This window comes from Delphinapterus leucas, chromosome 3 (assembly GCF_059928025.1).
Source record: "Delphinapterus leucas isolate spDelLeu-1000000601 "Yukka" chromosome 3, BTC_Dleu_Yukka2, whole genome shotgun sequence".
NCBI lineage: Eukaryota > Metazoa > Chordata > Mammalia > Artiodactyla > Monodontidae > Delphinapterus > Delphinapterus leucas.
Genome location: NC_143131.1, coordinates 36,242,322 through 36,265,685, shown reverse-complemented (window position 1 = coordinate 36,265,685; position 23,364 = coordinate 36,242,322). Strand labels below are relative to the sequence as shown.

Genomic DNA, 23,364 nt, shown 5'->3' with positions numbered 1-23,364 from the left:
TTCATTCACACAGGCCAGCTGAGTTGAACACTCAACACAAGTTCTTTAAAAACACAGGCAGGTAAGAGAGCTATTTGATACAATACAAAAAGAAGGAACACCCTCTTCCCACCAACTCCCCATGAACCCTGGGACCTCATGATCCTAAGGCATAATACGGTCACCTTCCCAAGTGTTAACTTTGGGGATGATGTGGTGAGCTATGGATGTCATTTACAGTGATTGATTTTTAAGTCTGTTAAATTATATAATATCCTTAATTTACATTTTTTTTCTTTTTTAGTTTTTCAGTTATAGGATTTTATTAATGCTTTTAGATTTCATTTTTTAAAAAGTGATTGCTATACCACTCTGAAAGAGATATCTATAAATTTATGCTACAAATTCAGCCAGATGTACATTGCTTTGACAGATGATAATATCCTTACACAACTAAACTAAATGAAGTGATTGACTCTACTTATTTTGAAGTATTACAGTATTTAAAGATAATTCATTCATTTCCTTGAATTTTCGTAAAATGCAACACTGATTTGAGAATATTTCAATGCTAATGAAGATGTATTTAGTGAAGATTTAGTTGAATATTTTGACAAAATAACCTTCTCAGTAATAGAATTACTATTCTGTTATTATTTGCTGTTTCTACCAAGGAAGCAGTAAATATAAAAAACATGAACTTGGTGAATGCCAGGTATTAACTTCACTGCATATTTTTGTGTGTGTGTACTCTTATAGATTAATAATTCTTAGCCTAATGACCATTTACATCCAGAAGAATAGCAGAATAGCAGTATGGTTTGTTGATGGTAAAAATTAAATCAAGTGCTAATCCTGACATTTTATTTCTCGTTGCTTGGTAACAGTGCAGCAACTCTGTAAGAGTTCCTTTATCTCAGCTACAGTGGACTTCATTGCCTTGTGGGGTAGCAATACCAACTGCAGCAAGTCATTTGTATGGCATTATCCTTCCAGAATTTTGTTGCTATTTTTTATTGTTAGTGCAGAGATCCTAAAAGAAAGTCATTTTAATAATACATCCTCCTTCTTTGATGGATTGGTGAATTTTATTCTAGCTACTTTTGGCTTTTCGGCTTTGTGTCTGTAATTTCTGAGGTTTCACAAATTTGTGTTTTATCAGTCTGTACAGCATCAACCTAGGCTTTTGAATTTCATTGTAAATATGTACATTCTAAGTGATTCTTCATTAGTTCTTAGTGAACATCTTTTATCCTTGACCACCTAAGAAGGGAGAAAAAAATATCTGGGCAGAATTTTTCTTTCATAAAAATAGGACACATACCTCATCCTTCTCTAATATAGAGCATTCCTAGTTTTAGAACCTGCTTTAGAAAAAGGAAGCCTGTTGAACCAGTGTGATTTGTTTTAAGTGAAAGGCTGATTCATGTTGCATATACTATATATGTTCTATATGCTGTTAGTTCACAATTATTATTTACAACAAAGGTTGATAAACTATAGCCTGTGGTCTGTTTTTGTATTGTCTAAGAGCTAAGAAATTTTTATATTTTTAAAGGTTGTTTAAAAAAAACAGTATGTGACAGAGACAGTGTGGAGCCTATAAAGCCCTTTGCAGATAAAAACTTGCAGACCCTTGATTTATGGCATAGTTTCCATTTCTATAGTCTGAATATATTAAATGTCACTAAGTATTATTTTTTAAAGGACCAGTGAACTTAAGTAGAACTGAAATAAAATAATGATAACTGGTTTGAAGAGAATCAATGAAAAAATTAAATTGAATAATATGAATTTGTGAAGAAGTAGTGAAATGATTATGCAGTTTGGTGGGTCTGTTTTGGGGGCAACCATGAAGAAAGGAAGATTACATGTAGCAACTTGTTTATCTTGCTTATCTTGCCACAGTTTTTACAATTTCTTTACTAACTCAATGCCTTTGTCAATAAATCTGACTTTAATAAAACTGTATAGTGATAGACTCACTTTATTAGAAGCATTTTGCTTTTTCCTGCCCATTAGACTTTATGTCATACTTGAGGCCAGTTTCTTACCTACAATGTCTGTATCCTGGGGTGATGGGGTGAGGACTTCTCCAACTTGAGCTGGGTCTGGCACTCAGCTGCAGCTCCTGCTGTCTGGAAGAATTTCCAGGAGCTACGGAAGTGGTCCAGAGTTGGAGTCATCCTGTGTCCCTGGGTTTTGGAAGGGCCCTGCAGCCCTGGGTTTTCATCTCCTCTGGAGCTGTGCCCCCCACATCCTGGAGAGAGGGCCGGAGAAGAATTGTGGACAGACTTTGGGCAAGGTGAGGCTCATTTTCTCAGCCTTCCAAACCAGGGCTTTTAGCTTCCTATTCTCTTTTTAGTCAAAAATGTGTTTCTAAGAGTTATCTGGCTATTTCTTATTTATTGGTAAGGTAAAGCCTGAAATCAGGAAGTTAACCAGGGCAGCCGTGTGTTTTTTTAATCTGGCATTAGTCTTCTTAAGCAATACAAAGGGCTCCAACCAGCCAAACTGTATTCTAGTGATGAGAGTTAAAAGTCAATTTTTTACTTATTTATTTTTGCTGTGCTGTGCGGCTTATGGGATTTTATTATAGTTCCCCGACCAGGGATCGAACCTGGTGCCCTGGCAGTGAGAGTATCAAGTCCTAACCACTGGACCACCAGAGAATTCCCAAAAGTCAATTATTTTAGCTAGACTCACTTAACTCCTCTTTCTTGTAAGCAAAGGCCCAGAAAACCCCATGCTTGAGCACCATTTGTGTATTAGTAGGCGTTTTATATTACTTTATATTTGTAATGCTTTATGTTTTCAAAGTGCTTTTACATATATTATCTCATTTGATCCTCTTAATCACCAGGTGAGGTAGGAGGAGAAGCAGTTTTCTTATAATATTACAAATGAGAAAACTGAGAAACAAATCAGTTTCTGGGAATAGATCATTGGGAAGTTGAACGGCTTAATGAAAAGGACATTTGAAAGACTTGGTTTAAGTCCTGACTTCCATGTTTCCTCTGCCACTGTCCTGCCATGACAATACTGAGGCTTTATTTCTGAGATACTGAACATTTCTGAAAATGTTGGCATAGCTAAGTGGGCTTTTATAGGAGCTTTCACCTTATTTTAAGTGCAAATGGAAAGGGTCATGATTTTAGGTGTTGTGTATAGAATGGATTTTTATGGAGCTGTGAAGGGAGACAGGGTAGCCGATGAGGAGACTATTGCAGTGGTCCAGGCAAGAGGTGATGGTGGCTTGGACTTGAGTGGTGTAGTGGAAGTGGGGAGAGGTGGTGGAATTGAGATATACAGTATCTTGGAAGAGGAATCTTATCAGACTTGTCGATGCCTTGGATGTGGAATGCTGGGGTAGAGGAAAGGCAGAGAGTAAAATGATTCCCACCTGACTTGAGCAATGGTGTGACACCTACCAAGCTGAGGAAGCCTGGGAACAGCTTTTGGAAGGAGGAGTAACAAGAGCCCTGGTAGGATTGATTGGCTTTTTTAGGCATTCAAGTGGTGATGTAGGTGAAGATGGACATGTATGTGTTGTGCTCGGAGGAGAGGTCTAGAAGGGAGTTAAACAATTGGGAATAATCCACATATATTTGATAAGTAGAGTCATGGAATAGAAAAGAACACTTAGCGAAAAAGTCCTGGGACTAAGCTCTAGGAGTCTCAGTATATTTCTTTCTTTCTTTTTTTTTTTTTCTTTATTTTTGTGAACAGTATCTGAGATTAAGAATCACATCTTTATTTACAATAGCCAGGACATGGAAGCAACCTAAGTGTCCATCGACAGATGAATGGATAAAGAAGATGTGGCACATATAATACAATGGAATATTACTCAGCCATAAAAAGAAACGAAATTGAGCTATTTGTAGTGAGGTGGATGGACCTAGAGTCTGTCATACAGAGTGAAGTAAGTTAGGAAGAGAAAAACAAATACCATATGCTAACGCATATATATGGAATCTAAAAAAAAAAAAGGTTCTGAAGAACCTAGGGGCAGGATAGGAATAAAGACACAGATGCAGAGAATGGACTTGAGGACACAGGGAGGGGGAAGGGTAAGCTGAGACTAAGTGAGAGAGTGGCATGGACATAGATACACTACCAAATGTAAAATAGATAGCTAGTGGGAAGCAGCCGCATAGCACAGGGAGATCAGCTTGGTGCTTTGTGACCACCTAGAGGGGTGGGATAGGGAGGGTGGGAGGGAGACGTAAGAGGGAGGAGATATGGGGATATATGTATACATATAGCTGATTCCCTTTTTTATACAGCAGCAACTAATACAACATTGTAAAGCAATTATACTCCAATAAAGATGTTAAAAAATAAAACAAAATAAAAAAAGAAATAGAAAAAAAAACCAATCACATCTTTGCCTCCCACTGGCATTGTGACCTTGGACAAATAAGTACTTTAGAATCCCAGCTTCTCTATAGCATCTCCTGTGTATTTGCCTATTTCACGGGTCTGTTTTGAGCGTCAGTGGGTTAGGTCATTTGGATGTGTTTTCTAAAGCTCTGAAGTGCTATGTTCTTACCTTGATCCCTCCTGCTGCTTTGATTAATGAACCTCAGATGACTGTCCTCACTGGCCCAGTGACAGTGACTATAGGACCACCCCGTGGGTTCCAGCTGGCAAGGCACACCCTCCCTATCCTTTCCCTGTCATCCAGAGTTCTTGAGATGTAGGGGAATTAAAATTCCATAATACCACCGACTTCTAAAATCTCAGGACATTATCAAAAAACTAATCTAGATTGTTTTTTAAATATATTGTTAGCTTTAATCGGCAGTAAATTACCTAATATTTAAAGCTCATCAAAATCAACCTAAATATGTTGATCCCTTACATTGAGCAAATGCAGTGATGACTTTTAAGGTGAGCATTATGGACCCCTTATATATAGAAAGGAAGGTTCTTATAAATCTGTCATTTCATTAGCTTATGAAATGACAGGTTTATAAGTTGCATGCAGTCAAAAATTGATGGCCACTCTCTGCTGTCATATTTTAAATGGAGGATTAGCCAATGACCTATTTATCTCTTTTTGTACTTTGGCGCAAAAGATTCAGATATTCTGGTTTGGGATGAAAACTAACCTTTGTTCCCTGATGAAACATGCTTGAACTGAATATCCACCTTGAATTCTTTTCATTGAAAGTAACATTTATTGTTTTAGGGGGCGTAAGAGAAATGAAATGAATAAAGAGGGCCTCAGATACTCATTGATGCTTCATGTTCAACTAAGTGCACACCACTACCTGCAAACGTCAGAGAGACTAAGGGTCAAGAAATAGACCCTTATTTCTTTAGGATGCAGCACACGGTTACATATAAATAAATTAGTCTTCAGGTGTGTTTTCACTGCTTCCTTATGAAAGCTTTGCCTTATTGAATTTTCACAGACTCAGGAAAAGGTATGTTTTATTTAGTTTGTTTTTAGATGAAATGGTTTGAAACAAACGGTTAATTTGGGAGAAATAATGAAAGATGAGAAACCAAGAATGACTTAATTGTTAGAAAGTACAGTAGTCCCTCCTTATCTGGGGTTTCACTTTTCACAGCTTCAGTTACTTGTAGTGAACTGTGGTTCAAAAATATTAAATGGAAAATTCCAGAAATAAACAATTGATAGGTTTTAAATTACATGTTGTTCGGAGTAGTGGATGAAATCTCACCCGCTCCAATTCTGTCCCGCCTGGGATCCCCAGCCGTCAACATCAAGCCATCAACGTGGCTTGATGATCCAGGATGACATGGAGCAGATGATCTTCCTTCTGATATATCGTCAGAAAGTCAGTAGTAGCCTAACATTACGTCACAGTGCCTATATCATTCACCTCACTTCATCTCGCCACACAGGCATTTTATCATTTCACATGGTCACAAGAAGAAGAAGTGGGAGCACAGGATAGTAATGTAATTTGAGAGAGAGCAAGACCACATTCACATAACTTCTATTATAGTATATTGTTGTAATTGTCCTATTTTATTATTAGTTATTGTTGTTAATCTCTTTTTTTAAAATAATTCTACAGCATTTCTATTTATTGATTGATTGATTGGCTGTGTTGGGTCTTCGTTTCTGTGTGAGGGCTTTCTCTAGTTGCGGCGAGCGGGGGCCACTCTTCATCACGGTGCGTGGCCCTCTCACTGTTGCAGCCTCTCTTTTTGCGGAGCACAAGCTCCAGACGTGCAGGCTCAGTAGTTGTGGCGCACGGGCCCAGTTGCTCTGCGGCATGTGGGATACTCCCAGACCAGGGCTCGAACCCGTGTCCCCTGCACTGGCAGGCAGACTCTCAACCACCGCGCTACCAGGGAAGCCCTGTTGTTAATCTCTTATCATGCCTAATTTTTTTTTTTTTGGCTGTGTTGGGTCTTTGTTGCTACGTGCAGGCTTTCTCTAGTTGCGGCGAGTGGGCGCTACTCTTCGTTGCAGTGAGCGGGCTTCTCATTGCGGTGGCTTCTCTTGTTGTGGAGCACAGGCTCTAGGCGCACAGGCTTCAGTAGTTGCAGCACTTGGGCTTCAGTAGTTGCAGCACACAGCCTCAGTAGTTGCGGCATGTGGGCCCTAGAGCACGTAGGCTTCAGTAGTTGCGGCACGTGGGCTCAGCAGTTGCGGTGCGTGGGCTCTAGGGCACACGGGCTTCAGTAGTTGTGGCCCATGGGCTTAGTTGCTCCACGGTATGTGGGATCTTCCCGGACCAGGGATTGAACCTGTGTCCCCTTCATTGGCAGGCAGATTCTTAACCACTGCATCACCAGGGAAGTCCTATGCCTAATTTTTTTTTTTAAATGAACAACTTTATTTACAGTTGAAAACCTAAGCACAAAATCTTGGCTTCTGAATCTGTGAGGTCTCTTGATCAAATGGGGCAGCAGCAGGCAGGGAAGCAAACACAGGGGCCAATCCAGATTATCTTACTAGGAGCATCACCCCGAGCAAGGGAAGGCCCGATTCAGTCTTCCTCTGGACTACATCTCTCCACACTGTGAGATCACCACAGGCAGCTTGGGCTTATTGTTGGGGCCTGTGGGAACATTCTCAATCTTTCTCATCACCAGAAGTCCATCAATGATTTTTCCAAACACCACGTGCTTCCCATCAGCCAATCACATTTAGGGCAGGTGATGAAAAACTGGCAGCCATTTGTTCTGGGACCACTGTTTGCCACGAAAAGCAGGCCTGGAGCTGAGTGTCTAAGCTTAAAGTTTTCATCTGCAAACAGCCCCCCCCAGTAGATACTAGTGACTCCAGTACCATCTCCATTAACAAAATCTCCACCCTGGATCATGAAATCTTTTATGACCCTGTGGAAGCTGATCCCTTTGTATCCTGTTGGAACCCCATCTTTTCTGAATTGTCCAGTGCAGAACTGCCTAAAATTCTCAGCCATCTTAGGCGCTGCATCTGCAAAGAGCTCCATCTTCATGCAGCCAACTTCCCTTGTGTTCTACCCAGTCCTTCTACAAGCCAGTGCCTAATTTTTAAAAAAATATATTTATTTATTTATTTTGGCTGCTCTGGGTCTTAGTTGTGGTGTGTGATCTTTTAGTTGCGGCCTGCAGACTGTTAGTTGTGGCATGCATGCAGGATCTAGTTCCCAGACCAGGGATCGAACCCGGGCCCCCTGCATTGGGAGTGTGGAGTATTACCCACTGGACCACCAGGGGAGTCCCTATCATGCCTAATTTAAAAGTTAAATTTTATCCTAGGTTTGTATGTATAGGAAAAAACAGTATATATAGGGTTTGGTGCTATCCACAGTTTCAGGTATCAACTGGGGGTCTTGGAACGTATCCCGTGTGGATAAGGAGGCACTCCTGTAATGGTTTTCTCTTCTGTTCTTCATTCCGTGAAGAAACCAAGACCACTCATGTCCAGGAGTATAGGTCGCCTTCTCTCCGATTTGGCATCTGAAATTTAATGTTAATTTCTGTCACTGAATAACTAAGCCCACATTCAATTTCTTTGAAGAGAATTTTAAATCCAAATCCCATGGGAGAGAAGTTAAACAGGAATCTGAAGAACTTAGTATCTCTTCTGTGCTTGCTGTGAAAAGGAGCTCTGGGTTATTAATTTAAAGAAGCTATTTTAATTTCCTTAATAACTATGGGAAAGGATACAAGTTTTGCCTTGCATTCTGAAAAAGTTCTTTTCAGTTTAGAATTTCTTTTTAAGTTTTGGAAAAGGTTTGCTGGCATACACAAAACTCAGGGAAGAAAAATTCAATATTACGAAACTCAGACAAATACAGGTTACCTACAAAAAGCTACAGGATTAAGGCTGTTGAGTTTGAAAGTTTTGGTATAATTTAAATTTCTCTCAATTTGAGGAATTTACAAAGCTCATTCATTTTGAGAATTGGCATCTCAGAAGTGGAATTAGACCTTTAGAAAGAAAGGAAGTATTAAATGGTATTTTAAAGCCAGTTCCATAAACCAATTCCTGCTATAAAAGTAGTTTAGCTGCTGTTTCATTTATAGATATATTTCCCCAATGCTTTTGGCATTATGTTTGCACCCAAAAAGTTTTCACTTACTTTTCCTTTTTGTTGGTTCTTTTTTTTTTTTTTTTTTTGTGGTACGCGGGCCTCTCACTGTTGTGGCCTCTCCCGTTGCGGAGCACAGGCTCCGGACGCGCAGGCTCAGCGGCCATGGCTCATGGGCCTAGCCGCTCCGTGGCATGTGGGATCTTCCTGGACCAGGGGACGAACCCGCGTCCCCTGCATCGGCAGGTGGACTCTCAACCACTGTGCCACCAGGGAAGCCCGTGGTTCATATTTTTAAATGTACAAAGTAGCATTTTATATGTGGATTAATGAGGACTAGATTTTATAAGGAGAGAACAAAATAGAATGGAAAACTTTTCTTCATAAAATTCATTCCCAGGAAATAGGAGGGGCAGTAAAATGGTCCAAATAGAATAGATACAGCTAGGGTATGCCTACACAAAGTGGAGTAGACTCCATAATTGAAATGTTTTCAACTGTGGCAATAGCAGATAAAGGAGATATAGCCTAATGATGATAAAAGCAACAAAAACAACAGCAGCAGCAGCAAGTACTATTTATACTGTGAACTTACGTGCAAAGCACATAAGGTCATCTGTTATAATAACCCAGTGTGGTAGGTTTTATTATCCTTATTCTTTAGAGGAAGGAAATGAGGATAAGGAGAGGCTTTATGATAAAGCTAATAAGGGAGAGTTAAGATCTAAAAACATTTCTTTCTACCTCCAAAGCCATGTTCTTAAGTACAAGTGAAGAATGATAGGTGTATTTTGTTTTATACTTTGTAGTGTTAACATTTAAAATATAATTTATTACCTCTTTAAGGGCAGGGGCTTAGACCTTTAGCTAATTGAATTTTTCAGCCAAGTATAGCTCCAGCACAATGTTAATACTTCCATAAACACAAAATTAAAAATCATTCAGAAATGTTAACCTCTTAAAACTTATAAAATCGGATAATCTCCTGAAAGCTGTGAAATGAGAGTCTTCACACTTGAGAAGGTAGAATGGTTCCCCCCAGTTAAAAATGATGTAGATGATATTATACAGTAGTTTGAAACCAAGATAGAAATTTTAGGATTCTGTATAATAAATACTGCTAATGATTATCTACTTAAAAAATAGGAACTTCCAGTTTCTGTTCTGGCATCTAAGTAGCTTAGTAGTCACCACTCCTGTTCTCACAATAAGAAAGTGAACAAACTGAAAATCAACAGACAATTTGTTCACAATAATAATAGTTTTAATGTATTTCATAATTATAGCTTATGGATGAATGAAATGAATGATAGCAATGTTTTAAAGGACAGGAGGGAGAGATAAGAGTACTCTGTCATGGGGTACTTGCACTACCCGTGAGGTGGTATAGTGTTTTCTGAAAGAAGCCTTGGATTAGTTGTAAATGTATATTGCCAACTCAAGCATAACCACTAAAAAGGGTAAAAAGAGAGGTATACAGTCAGCTGTATCCATGGGTTTCACATCCACACATTCAACCTGAATTTGCTGATGTGAAACTCATGGATACAGAGGGCTGGTTGTAATGAACATGCTAGGAGAGGAGAAAAAATGGAATCATATAAAAAGCTTAGTTAAAACCAGAGAAGGAGGGACTTCCCTGGTGGTCCAGCAGTTAAGACTCCACGCTCCCAATGCAGGGGGCCCTGGTTTGATCCCTGGTCAGGGAACTAGATCCCTCATGCCACAACTAGGAGCCTGTATGCCACAACTAAAGATCCCGCATGTTGCAATTAAAATAATAAAAAGATCCTGCATGCCGCAACTGAAGATCCTGCGGGCGTCAATGAAGATCCTGCGTGCTACAACTAAGACCTGGCGCAGCCAAATAAATATTAAAAAAAAACAAAACAGAAGGCAGAAAAAGATAAGACAAAAAAGAAACAAGGACAACAAATAGAAAATGTAACAACTATGGTAGATGTTAATCCAACTTTATCAATAGTCACTTTAAATATTAATGGTCTAAGATATACCAGTTAAAAGACAGAGACTCTCAGACGGGATTAAATGAGACCCAGCTATATGTTGTCTATAAGAAACCTGCTTTTATATATATTTTTTGCAGCTTTATTGATATATATAATTGACATATATAGCATTGTATAAGTTTAAGGTGTACAACATGTTGACTTGATACACTTACATATTATGAAATGATTACCACTATAGTGTTAGCTAACATCTCCAGCTCCTCACATAATTACCATTTCCTTTTTATGGTGAGAACATTTAAGATCTGCTATCTTAGCAAAACTGACTTCAGAGCAAGGAAAATACCAGAGATAAAGAAAGACATTCCATGATGATAAAAGGACCAATTCTTAACAAAGACATAAGAATCCTTAAAGTGCATGCAGTGACAGTGGTTCTTTTTTTTTTTTTTCACACTCATTATGACCTTCTGAGATACCAGCACCAGCTGCCCCATGCCATCTTCACAGCAGTTTGGGTCCCAGCTCTGTGCAGCCCCTTTCCTAAATATCAGTTCAACCACTTTCTTTTGCTGCTCTTGCAGTTACTGTATCTGTGTCACCTCAGTGCTTCTTTTTTGCATTTTTAGTTCTCTAATTCCTTATTTAAATTTCCTTTATTAAAATAACTGACAAAAATTAACTCAAAATGGACCATAGACTTAAATGTGAAATGCAAAACTATAAAACTTCTAGGGGCTTCCCTAGTGGCACAGTGGTTGAGAGTCCGCCTGCCGATGCAGGGGACACGGGTTCGTGCCCCGGTCCGGGAAGATCCCACATGCCGTGGAGCGGCTGGGCCCATGAGCCATGGCCGCTGAGCCTGCGCGTCCTGAGCCTGTGCTCCGCAACAGGAGAGGCCACAACAGTGAGAGGCCCGCGTACAGCAAAAAAAAAAAAAAAAAACTTCTAAAAGATAAGAGAAAATCCAGGTGAACTTGGTTGGGTTTGGCAATGCCTTTTTAAATACAACACCAAAAGCACAATCCATGGTCAAGACATCTGTGCAGACACCTCACCAAAGACAATATACATATGGCAAATAAGCAGATGAAAAAATGATCAACATCATATGTCTTTAGAGAATTTCAAATTAAAACAATTCGATAGCAATACACACCTATTAGAATGACTAAAATCCAAAACACTGGCATCACCAAATGCTGGTGAGAATGTGGACAACAAGAACTCTCCTTCCTTTTTGGTGGAAACGTAAAGTGGTAGAGCTGCCTTCGAAGACAGTTTGGCACTTTCCAATAAAACTAAACATACTATTACCACATAATCCAGCAGTTGCATTCTTTGGCATTAACCAGCTCTCCTGGTTGGAACACTTGGAAGATTAACAAATTGCCTGTTTTTGTTTTCATATAGAATATATAGTGGACTTGTTCACACTCTGAATCTGAGCCATTGTTGAATTTCATATTTGATTTCTTGTATTTGTCCAAATATCCAAGAACTATTAGTCCTGTGTTTCTGACTTTCACAAGGAAATAAAAGTTTCATTCTTTCAAGAAGTTACTGCATGTGTGACCATGTATAGATACAAACAATATTTCACTTAAATGTGGAAAATGGACAATTAGCTAGAAAGCCATTCTAACTGCACACTGGGTCAAGTTCATAGCTTATGAAATCTACAAGTTACCCCCTTCAGAGTTGCTTGGGAAGATAGTTAAAACGTGACTGTTAAGTTTACAAATGATAAAGATTGCTATATGAGACACAGTGATTATCTTAGATGATCCCACAATATAGTTGCTGAGATAGGACTAACCTGAAATTAGAAGTTGTATATAGAGCAATGGGTGCTAAATTTAATGATAAAGATAGTAATTGCTATGGGATTCTGATGGTTGTTTGCATGGTTTGTGGCTCTAACCTCAAAGACGCCCTTTCTAACAAGGCTAAGGCCTTGTTTCTGTAGATATTTATATATGGTGGATTGTAAATGAAGAATAAGACTTCAGGTATTTTACACTCTGTCTTGGCTCACAGGTCTAAGGACATTTGAGTGGGGATGGGCCAAAATGGGGTGTGGAGACACATCTTCCATAGAACCAACGGCCTTGAGGGAAGAAATGGAATGGATGTCTCTTGGTTTGATTTCCTTACTTCCTGTTTGTTACTTATATGTTTGCTTTTATAAAATTAGGATCATATTTTATATTCTTTTTTCATTATGTAAAACATTAAGAATGTTTTTGGAGGTCACTAAATGTTCCCCAAGAGGATATTTTAGTAGTTATACTCAAATTTATATTAATAACTCTATTGTTATACTTTTATGTTGTTTTTCCCTCGCTATTATTAATAATGCTATAGTGAATATCCTTGTTTCAGTGTATGTATGATGATTTGATGAAATTCCTAGAAGTGGATTTTTGGGGTGTGTGCCTCAGCATTTTATCAGCTTTTGATAGATATTGCTGAATTGTTCTCTAGGAAGGTAATTTCAATTATAACTCTATAATGATATTTAAAAGTATCATTTTCAGCCATTATTGACAATATGGATATATACTTAATTTTTTTTTTGGATAATCTGCTAGGTGAAAAAAGCTGTCCTGTTTTTGTCCTGTCCTGGTTTTGATTTGCATATCTTTGATGAGAAGGGAGTTGAATATTTATTGGTTGTTTGTATTTTTTGTGATTTTATGTGTTGTTATAAGTATTACTATCATTATTTGAATGGGAATGTCTAGTATTTCATTTCCAAGTGTTCTTTGGTGATGAGTTATATAAGAGGGAGAAAGAAAATGTGCAGGATTGTGGTTGACACGTGAGCTCTGGAATTAGGCTTTTTGGATTTGAACCCAGCTTCCTGAGGGATCCCCCAGCTGCTGGTCTCCAGGCAAGAACTTGATTGGCTATAGCTAGTAGAATATATAAGGAGGAGCATCTTAACTCTGAGTTACAGGAGTAAAGATGGATAAGGCTCTCAGAAAGAAAGTAACCATGGCTGGCAGCTTACCCCCAGAACCCCTTCCTAAAATAAGGTGTGAGTCAAGTGCTCTGTTGATTCACTGTTTTGAGACAGCTCTCTAAAACTTACAGTCATGGTTTCCCACAAAATCACCTCATTGCAAATGAAGACATAGATCCTGTTGAAAAAAAGAGAAGGGAAGAAAGGGTAAGAGGATATTTCTAACATAATCTAATGGTTTTGGAATCTTTACCTGTGATATTCTCTCTCAAAAGGTTATTGAATAATAAAGCACAGTATGCCTGACATAAATTGAGGAGATGCACTCTTATGAATTGTCTTATTGGAAAAAAGGCCAAAAATTCCATTTATTAATTTTGCCTCTTCACCTTTATTTTAACTAACAATTTTTGACCTACTTATCAATTTATTCCATGTTGGTCATAAGAATTTAGCTTGTGATTTTAAAGTCATTCCTATTAAAATAGCAGTGGCTTTCCTCACTCCTTCCAGAGACCTTGTCAAAAAATGTTATTTTTTCCACCTCAAATATAGATTTAGCCTACAAATACTGAAGCGATAATTAGGGCTTATGCAAGATTGTTTCACTTGAAATATTAGCTGCTTTTTTTTTAAAGTTTTACTTTCCAAATCTTTCTAGTTTGAGAGTATAGCTAAAAAAAGAAGGTATTTTAAAGTCATGGCTTACATAAATGATTTAAGTAAGAAATGTGTGAGAGGAAAAATGAAAAACATTACTCATTGACCCCTTTTGTGTTACTGGTTGTATCTCTTTTAAATGCATTTTTGCATGTATCATTATTGTAGCTTGCGCATCTAGCATATGTCAGCCTCCCAAAATTAGAATATATTCAAATTTCTCAATGGCCTTTTATCAGGCTCCTAGAAAAGCCAGGTGCACAACCAAAAATTAGTAAAAGTGAGAGAATGTAATTGCCAAGGTGTTGAAAATTTCTTTCTGATGAGAAGCCACTGTAATCAAAAGAAACTGCCCTAGCAACATCAGTTAAGGTGGACTCTCATGTGAGATTTTTGAAGTATGAAGGAAATCACATTTCTTTTTTGTTCAGGTTAGATGTTACCATTTCTGATAGCTCTTCCAAAGTTAGGTTCCTCGTTCCATAAAATAAACATTTCACACTTCTTTCTGCCATTCCTGTTCCTAGGTACACGAAATTCTTTCACAGGTACCATCTTTCCACATTCCTCCATAGAACACATCCTTCCCTGACTCCAGGCCTTTGCCCTGGCCATTCTGGCTGCCTGGAATGCCCTCCCCGTCCTTCTTTCTGTGGCTCATTTTCTGCCTTCTCACCGAAGCTTTTCCTCTGTTGTAGCATTTATTACTTTGTTATATTGTGGTTAGCTGTTCGCTTGTCTCCTCCAGTAGGACTGAGCAAGAACCTCGTGGGACCTTGTCCTATTCATCTCTGTATCCCCAGTACAGGCACACGATGCCTGGCACATAATAGGTGCTCACTGAATGATGTTTGAGTCACTTAGCCAGAAGGTTAAAATATAAGCGTCACTTTGCAGGCTTAGAAATGTTCTGTTCGTTCTAGTTGATTGCCATTATCCTGCTGTAGTCTATAAGAAAGTAAAAAATGCCTTATGTTCAGTGGTTCTTCCTGATGGCTTTATAGTTGAGGTCTTTGTTGGGCCTTGCTTTGAGAGGCTTGATAATCTGCCACCAGGTGTTCTGTAATTCCCTTCCTTATTACAGTGACTAGGTTCCTCTGATTTCTCTGGGATCACTAACTCATGGTGTGCCTTTTAATGCTGGCTGGAATAGATAGTGTGTCTGATTCAATAGGCTTTTATTGCTCAGCTAAAGGAGAACAAGCCATATGGTAGTTAACTAGCTTTGCAAAAGATGATAAATTAGTGGCAAATAAACTGGCCTTGTAAATGCAACAGCCTGGTTAGTCAGGAGAGAATTGGCATAGCATATACACAAGTGCAGAGGAGTGCTGAAGGTATACTAAGTGGCATGGAATTAAAATCATGTGTTGCCTTTAACAAAGTACACCCAGTAAAAGGGGATCGATCCAGGGCTCAATAATCCAGAATAATTAGAAAGATGCTGTAGGTTAATGTGTGTACTTTGAGGTCTTTGTTGTGGACCATCCAGCAACTGATGTAGACTTATAAAATGTAAGGGCTAGAAAGAATATTAGACGTCACTTAAATTTCAACTTTCACATTTTAGAGATGAAATGGCTTTTAGTGGTTCTCATAAGAACACAGTACAAGAAGATAATAGACCTAAAACCCAGAATCTACATCTTTTGACCTCAAATGCAGTTCTCTATATCATACTCTGTTATCTTTTTTTTTTTTTTTGCGGTACGCGGGCCTCTCACTGTTGTGGCCTCTCCCGTTGTGGAACACAGGCTCCGGACGCGCAGGCTCAGCGGCCGTGGCTCACGGGCCCAGACGCTCCGCGGCATGTGGGATCTTCCCGGACCGGGGCACGAACCCGTGTCCCCTGCATCGGCAGGCGGACTCTCAACCACTGCGCCACCAGGGAAGCCCTGTTATCTCATTTTTTAAGGATAGCAGAAGTCAGTGAAATACATGGCATTAGAATCATGCGGACAAAAATCCTTCTCTTACAAACTACTGACATCGTAAATTACTCTCTTCTATCAATCACAGCCACCTTTTCTTTAACGGGAGAAGGGAAATTCTGTCTAAAAGATCAGTATGCTTCTTTTTTTTTTTAACATCTTTATTGGAGTATAGTTGCTTTACAATGGTGTGTTAGTTTCTTTATAACAAAGTGAATCAGCTATACATATACATATACATATATCCCCATATCTCCTCCCTCTGCATTCCCCTCCCACCCCTCTAGGTGGTCACAGAGCACCGAGCTGATCTCCCTGTGCTATGTGGCTGCTTCCCATTAGCTATCTATTTTACACTTGGTAGTGTATATATGTCCATGCCACTCTCTCACTTCGTCCGAGCTTACCCTTCCCCCTCCCCGTATCCTCAAGTCCATTCTCTATGTCTGCGTCTTTATTCCCATCTTGCCCCTAGGTTCTTCATGACTTTTTTTTTTTTTAGATTCCATATATATGTGTTAGCATACGGTATTTGTTTTTCTCTTTCTGACTTACTTCACTCTGTATGACAGACTCTAGGTCCATCCACCTAACTGCAAATAACTCAGTTTCATTTCTTTTTATGGTTGAGTAATATTCCATTGTATATATGTGCCACATCTTCTTTATCCATTCGTCTGTCGATGGACACTTAGGTTGCTTCCGTGTCCTGGCTATTGTAAATAAAGCTGCAATGAACATTGTGGTACATGACTCTTTTTGAATTATGGCTTTCTCAGGGTATATGCCCAGTAGTGGGATTGCTGTGTCATATGGTAGTTCTATTTTTAGTTTTTTAAGGGACCTCTATACTGTTCTCCATAGTGGCTGTATCAATTTACATTCCCACCAACAGTGCTGGAGGATTCCCTTTTCTCCACACCCTCTCCAGCATTTATTATTTGTAAACTTTTTGATGATGGCCATTCTGACTGGTGTGAGGTGATACCTCATTGTAGTTTTGATATGCATTTCTCTAATGATTAGTGATGTTGAGCATCCTTTCATGTGTTTGTTGGCCATCTGTATATCTTCTTTGGAGAAATGTCTACTTAGGTCTTCTGCCCAGTTTTGGATTGGGTTGTTTGTTTTTTTGATATTGAGCTGCATAGCATGTTAGCTCAGTTGGTTAGAGCGTGGTGCTAATAATGCCAAGGTCGTGGGTTCGATCCCCAGCATGCTTCTTTTAATTGTCATTCTTAACTTTTCAAATATGGCGTTGAGTTTTGGGGATGAGCTATGTATTCTCAGAAGACATTTTAGATTCGGGACCTTGATCAGCTTTATTCACTGTAGGTTTCAGTGATTGCTGTGAATGATAACTTCAGAGTTAGGACTGGTTTCCTAGTGATGACTAGAGGCTGAAATTCAATTTGTTGGAAAAAACTGAAAACTGAAGCCAAATCAGGCCTCTGTACCCAACACCAAATTAACTTTTGGAGACAGAGTTTTGGGTAAAGTAGAAATAAATAGCTTTATTGATTTGCCAGGCAAAGGGGGCCACAGTGGGCTAATGTCCTCAAACCATGTGTCCCCAGCTGGGGGGGTATTGAGAAGTTCTGTAGTAATGGTTCAAAGAGGGCATGATCAGCTTGTGGACATTCTTCTGATTGGTTGGTGGTGAGGTAAGTGGGATTCAGCATTATCAACCTTCTGGTTCCAACTGGTCTGGGGTCTACATGCTTGTGAGCAGCATATCATTAATTTCTCCCCTCTAGTGGGGGTTTTAGTATCTGCAAAACAGCTCAAAAATACTGTTATGGATATCCCTTGATGGGGAACCAGGACCCCGCCCCAAGGCTGCATTATTGTCTCTCTTGACTGTTTCCACCCTTGTCTCTGCATCCCCTCCCTTCCCTAATTATCAACTGTTTGAACCTGCCTTTTGGAACGCAGGGAAGGTCCTGGAGGCTGAAACCTATTTCCTGTAATCAAGAAATGGGGAACACTGAAAGACTTTTGCGCCCAGGAGCCCCACAGGTCCTGCTCGGTATCAAAACAAGTGATGCCAACTGTAAAACTAATTGTGTGTCTCTGCCAGTTGTCCTAAGGGAAGAGTCATTTGATCTTAATGCTAAAATCACAGTTGAGAATGTGATGAATATGTTTGAATGTCTTTAGGACTTAAAGGTCTAGTTTTAGAAATTGAGCTACAGAGAGAGGAAAGAAAGTATTTTGTTTTGATGTTTATTTATTTTTGCATCTTATGACTACTTTATTACACTAAATCAGGGAAAACAAACATGGCATTTTAATTTTCTTAATGAAATAAATAGGATTCAACTTTGCTTACTGCTTCCTAGAAATGCAAACATACTGAGAACATTTAGAAGATTAAATGACAAATAAAACTCTTATTCAAAGTGGCACATGCTAAACGATTTTAAATTTAGGAATTGAGCCATTCACAAACTGAATTCGAGTCACAGTCCCTGCTGGGTTAAGCAACTATTATCTGTGTTCTGGAAATGTTAGAGTTTAACCCAAGTCTTCTTTGCAGTTTGTGCGTTAAGTACTGTGTTCTTGAATTATAAAAAGCTCCAAGGATGATTAACAGCCCCCAACTGAAGGAAACAGTCTTAGAAAGTAACCTTTTAAAGTTTTAGCATCTCTAATAGGCAGTTTTTCTGTGGCTGTAAAACCCAACACAAACGTTTTTCTCTCCTTGTTTCTCCATAATTCTCTTCATTAAAAAATGTTCCTAGTTAATTCTATTAATTATATCATGTCTTGCTGTTTTTCTTGGATTATGTGTTAATGGTGTAATTTTTTTCTTACTATTATAGATAAGGCTGGTGCTTTGAATGAATGTGTTAGAAGTATTTTAATTCCTTTGGGTAGATGTACTCATTTTAATTACTTCTTTGGATTTGCTACAGCCTTAATAAGATTTTCTTTTAGAAAAAGATAGGACAAATAAAATTGGATATTTATAATACTGGCTGCATGTTATTAAATCACATACTTAGTGAAGGTTGGCATTTTTTGGTTAAATAAAAAGTGAGAAGACAGAATGCCATCATGGACTAGACTGCATGTCGTATTAGTGTCAGTGGAAATGGAAATAATACCATTAACTGCTTTTGAATTTGTTTAAAAACACTTCTTCCATTCTACATAAACTATTGGGATAATCCATGAAGTGAGTAATACTTTTTTTAAATCCGTATGTCCTATTTTGCTGCTAGGCACAGTTTTAGTAAATTAGGTTATTTTAGGTAAAGCTTTTCTTCTAATGAGTTCAAACTGCTTCATCCATTTTCCTTCTCATCCCATGTTTTTAAATGAGACATCGTAGGGAGGAAGAACTGCTTTTGTTTTGTAATGAGGAACATGAGGTGGAAGGTGATTATCATCAACTCTGAGGTTGGACAAGTGGAGAAAGGAAGAGTCTTTTGTTGTTCTCTGGGTATCTCTGTCACATTATAGTTTTTTTGCTGGTGGTTAACTAAACCCTTTTATTTCCTAGAAAATATTACTAGGCCAGGTATTATTTTACAATATTAACTTTGATCCGTGCTTAATTTCATTCACTTAATTAGCTCATTTTATTTTCCTAATCAGTAGAGGCCCTTTTCTATCTTCATTATATCAACTATTCTTTCTGGCCTTGTGTCATTCTCCAATTTGATAAGTGTACTGTTTGATTTTTATACATTTTATTCCAGAGACGATGTAAAGTAGCTTATAAGACACAGAAAATATACAAGATAACATCAATTAAAAGTAGGGGGCTTCCCTGGTGGCGCAGTGGGTGAGAATCTGCCTGCCAATGCAGGGGACACGGGTTGGATCCCTGGTCCGGGAAGATTCCCACATTGCCATGGAGCAGCTAAGCCCGTGCGCCACAGCTACTAAGCCTGCACTCTAGAGCCCGTGCTCTGCAGCAGGAGAAGCCATGACAATGAGAAGCCCGCACACCACTCGCTGCAACTAGCGAATGTCCACACACAGAACAAAGACCCAACACAGACCCCCCCAAAAAAACAACAAACAAATAAATTAATTAATTAAAAAAAAAAAGTAGGGCTCTACGAAGAAAGAAAAGCAATGGTTGGGCTTTAAAATGGAGCTAGGACGAGATGAAAAATTATACTGTAATGGCAAACAAAAGATGTCAAATAAAAATTACTCATTTAGGGTCTTCCCTGGTGGCACAGTGGTTAAGAATCCACCTGCCGGTGCAGGGGACATGGGTTTGAGCCCTGATCCAGGAAGATTCCACATGCCATGGAGCAGCTATGCCCATGCGCCACAACTACTGAAGCCCGCGCACCTAGGGTCTGTGCTCCGCAACAAGAGAAGCCACTGCAGTGAGAATCCCACACACCGCAATGAAGAGTAGCCCCCGCTCTCCGCAACTAGAGGAAGCCCACGCGCCAGCAAAAGACCCAACACAGCCAAAAAGAAATAAATAAAATAAATAAATTTTTAAATTTTACTCATTTATATAGTTGATAGTACATATAATTTTTTAATTTAATTTTTATTTTATATTGGAGTATAGTTGATTTACAGTGTTGTGTTAGTTTCAGATGTATAGCAAAGTGATTCAGTTATACATAAACATATATCCATTCTTTTTCAGATTCTTTTCCCATGTAGGTAACTACAGTATACTGAGTAGAGTTCCCTGTGCTCTACAGTAGGTCCTTGTTGGTTATTATTTTATATATAGTAGTGTGTATATGTTAATCCCAAACTCCTAATTTATCCCTCTCTCCCACCATAGTACATAAAATTTAAAGGAAACTAATGATTAAGTGAAGTACAACTATTCTTGCTATTAAAACTAGACAGAATTTTATCTTAGACACTGTTTTAATTGCAAGAAAGAGCTCTTTATAACTATGGTATAAAGATACAGGTTTTCTCTAAGAGCATACTCTTCTTGGAGCATTAAAAGAGTGGTTGGGCTCCTAAATCATTGTTTTTTTACCCAAACTTTTGCTAAATACTTGAAGGTCATGAGCCTGAGATTGTCTTCTCTGACACAGATGGGAATATATCTGTTCAGAATTGCCTGTTGCACCCAGACCCTTGCCCCTTAACCATAATGAACTCAGGATGTGTTCCCTGTCTTCATTTAAGGCCTTGATAAAGACATTGAACAGGATAGGACCAAAGACATCAAAGCACTAGCACAGGGGTTCTTTTCTAATCTGGGGTCTCCCTGAGGCCAGAGGGTAGAAATGGGCCATGGTTATGGACAAATCCCCTGTCATCTTAAGAGGGACTTTACAGGTCAGGAAACAGTTTTGTGTGAGGAGATATTGTAGCTTTCATCAGATTCTTAAAGAAGTACATGTTTCCCCCAAAGTTAAAAACCTCAGCATCAGAGACCTCTAAGACTTTGTCAAGCCATCAAGTACTTCTGTGGTTCTTCTGTTATCTACCTATCTGTACATCAGAATGGGCTCCCTGTTTTCTTCTGTTGTATCTAGTAGGTGCTTAATTAATATTTGTTGATTTAAAGTGAATGAAACCAAGTCACATTTTCCCAGTATGTCTATAAAACTCTAACTTGAGGGAGTTGGTCAGGTGCGTTGTGAAATCTTACCCTGTGCTTTTCTCTTGGCCCACCAATGAGCTAGCTAGATCTGCAAGTTAATGAAGTTCATTTGGCAGGGTTTGGTGTGGGGAAAGACTTGTATTGGTATCTAGCAGTATTCTTTTCTCTGCTTATGACCTTATACACCATTTGTTCAATAATCCTTTTTGGCGGGGGCGGTGGCTGCACCACACGGCATGTGGGACCTTAGCTCCCCAACCAGGGATCAAACCCGTACCCCCTGCAGTGGAAGTGCAGAGTCTTAACCACTGGACCGCCAGCGAAGTCCCAATAATCCATTTTAAGACACTGTTGTGAATCAAGCCCCAGTTTGAAAAGGAGTATATTTGTGTATTTGCCTCTCTCCATCTGCTGACATCTGTACCATTTTTTACTTGACTGTAATTCTGTGGCCATATTTTCAGGCTCTTTAAGAATCCTGGGATATAATTTTTGTGGGTACAGCCTAGAATTAATTTGGAGAATCTAGGTATCTCTTCTTGGAATTCAGTTCTTCCTTAGCCATATTATTTCTGCCCTTTTCTTCTCCCTGATGGTGAAGTCAGGAGTAACAGGGAATTGAACTGCTGTGCTTTATTCTGTCCTCTCTCTCTAGCGGTCATGATGACCATGTCTGAACTCCCCATCAGCAACAACAACAAAATCACCCCAGAAACCACTCTTTCATCATCTTCAGTATTTGGACAGGACTGATCTCATTACAGTTTTCTACCCTTTGACCTACCTGTTAAAGTTTCACGTGACTTCCATTTGTCCTAGGTCATGTGTGTCTCTCTTTTGTATGAGCTCTTTTTTTTTTAAATTGAGGTATAGTTGATTTACAATGTTGTGCTGATTTCTGCTGTACAGCAAAGTGACTAAGTTATACACATTTATACATTCTTTTTTTATATTCTTTTTCCATTATGGTTTATCCCAGGGGATTGGATCTAGTTCCGTGTGCTTTACAGTAGGACCTTGTTGTAATAGTTTGCATCTAAATGTAATAGTTTGCATCTATAGTACTAACCCCAAACTCCCAGTCCATCCCTCTCCCTCTCCCACTCTCTTGGCAACCAGAAGTCTGTTCTCTATGTCTGTGAGCCTGTTTCTGTTTTGTAGATAGCCCTTTTAAAATATGAGGAAACACATGGCTATCCATGTTGTTATATTCTTTCTGTATATACCATTCTCTCATCGTCAAGATGATCCGTTTTCATACTGTCAGAATGGGGGTTTTGAGAGCCTCACATCCCTCGTGAATCCATCTGTCATTCAGAGTTTCTGACCACTTGATCCTGATCCTTATTTTTTTCTCTCAACTTTTCGAAATCTGCTTTCTTTCAAAGAACAGGATACATTTCTATGTATGTATTCAGTTCCTGGTCTATTACAAATTCCAGTTTTACATTGTTACTTTCCCTCAGGGTTTCCATCATTTCTACTTTACCAAGCAGTTTATCCTTATTGGTTAGAAGTCCTGAATCATGGTTTTTCTCACTGTTTCATTCTGAAAACTAGAACTTGTCAGAAGGCAATATAGAATTTATCAGCAGAATATGATGAACAGAAGATGTTCAAATAATTGGCATCTCCCATGATATCACCATCTTACATCACTATCTTGTTTCTGAGTTAGTTTTGTCATTTCTGTTAAAGATAAGCCATCTACATCTTTAGTTTGGTGAGCACTCTGATTATATGGCCATTAGTGTGATGTTCTTTCTCCTTTTAAAGTCACTTTAAATATATT

General features: G+C 38.8%; 1 protein-coding gene, 1 non-coding gene and 1 pseudogene across 4 annotated transcripts in view; 2 read left to right on the top strand and 1 right to left on the bottom strand.

The window, feature by feature from the left end:
* The window catches only part of OXCT1 (3-oxoacid CoA-transferase 1), a 145,054-nt gene that overhangs the window by 42,678 nt on the left and 79,012 nt on the right, over positions 1-23,364 (top strand). The gene's annotated exons all lie outside the window — the stretch shown is intronic.
* LOC111187879 (peptidyl-prolyl cis-trans isomerase H pseudogene) lies at positions 6,800-7,428 on the bottom strand (annotated as a pseudogene).
* On the top strand, positions 17,171-17,243 carry TRNAI-AAU (transfer RNA isoleucine (anticodon AAU)). Its single transcript has one exon. It is a non-coding gene; the product is annotated as a tRNA-Ile (tRNA).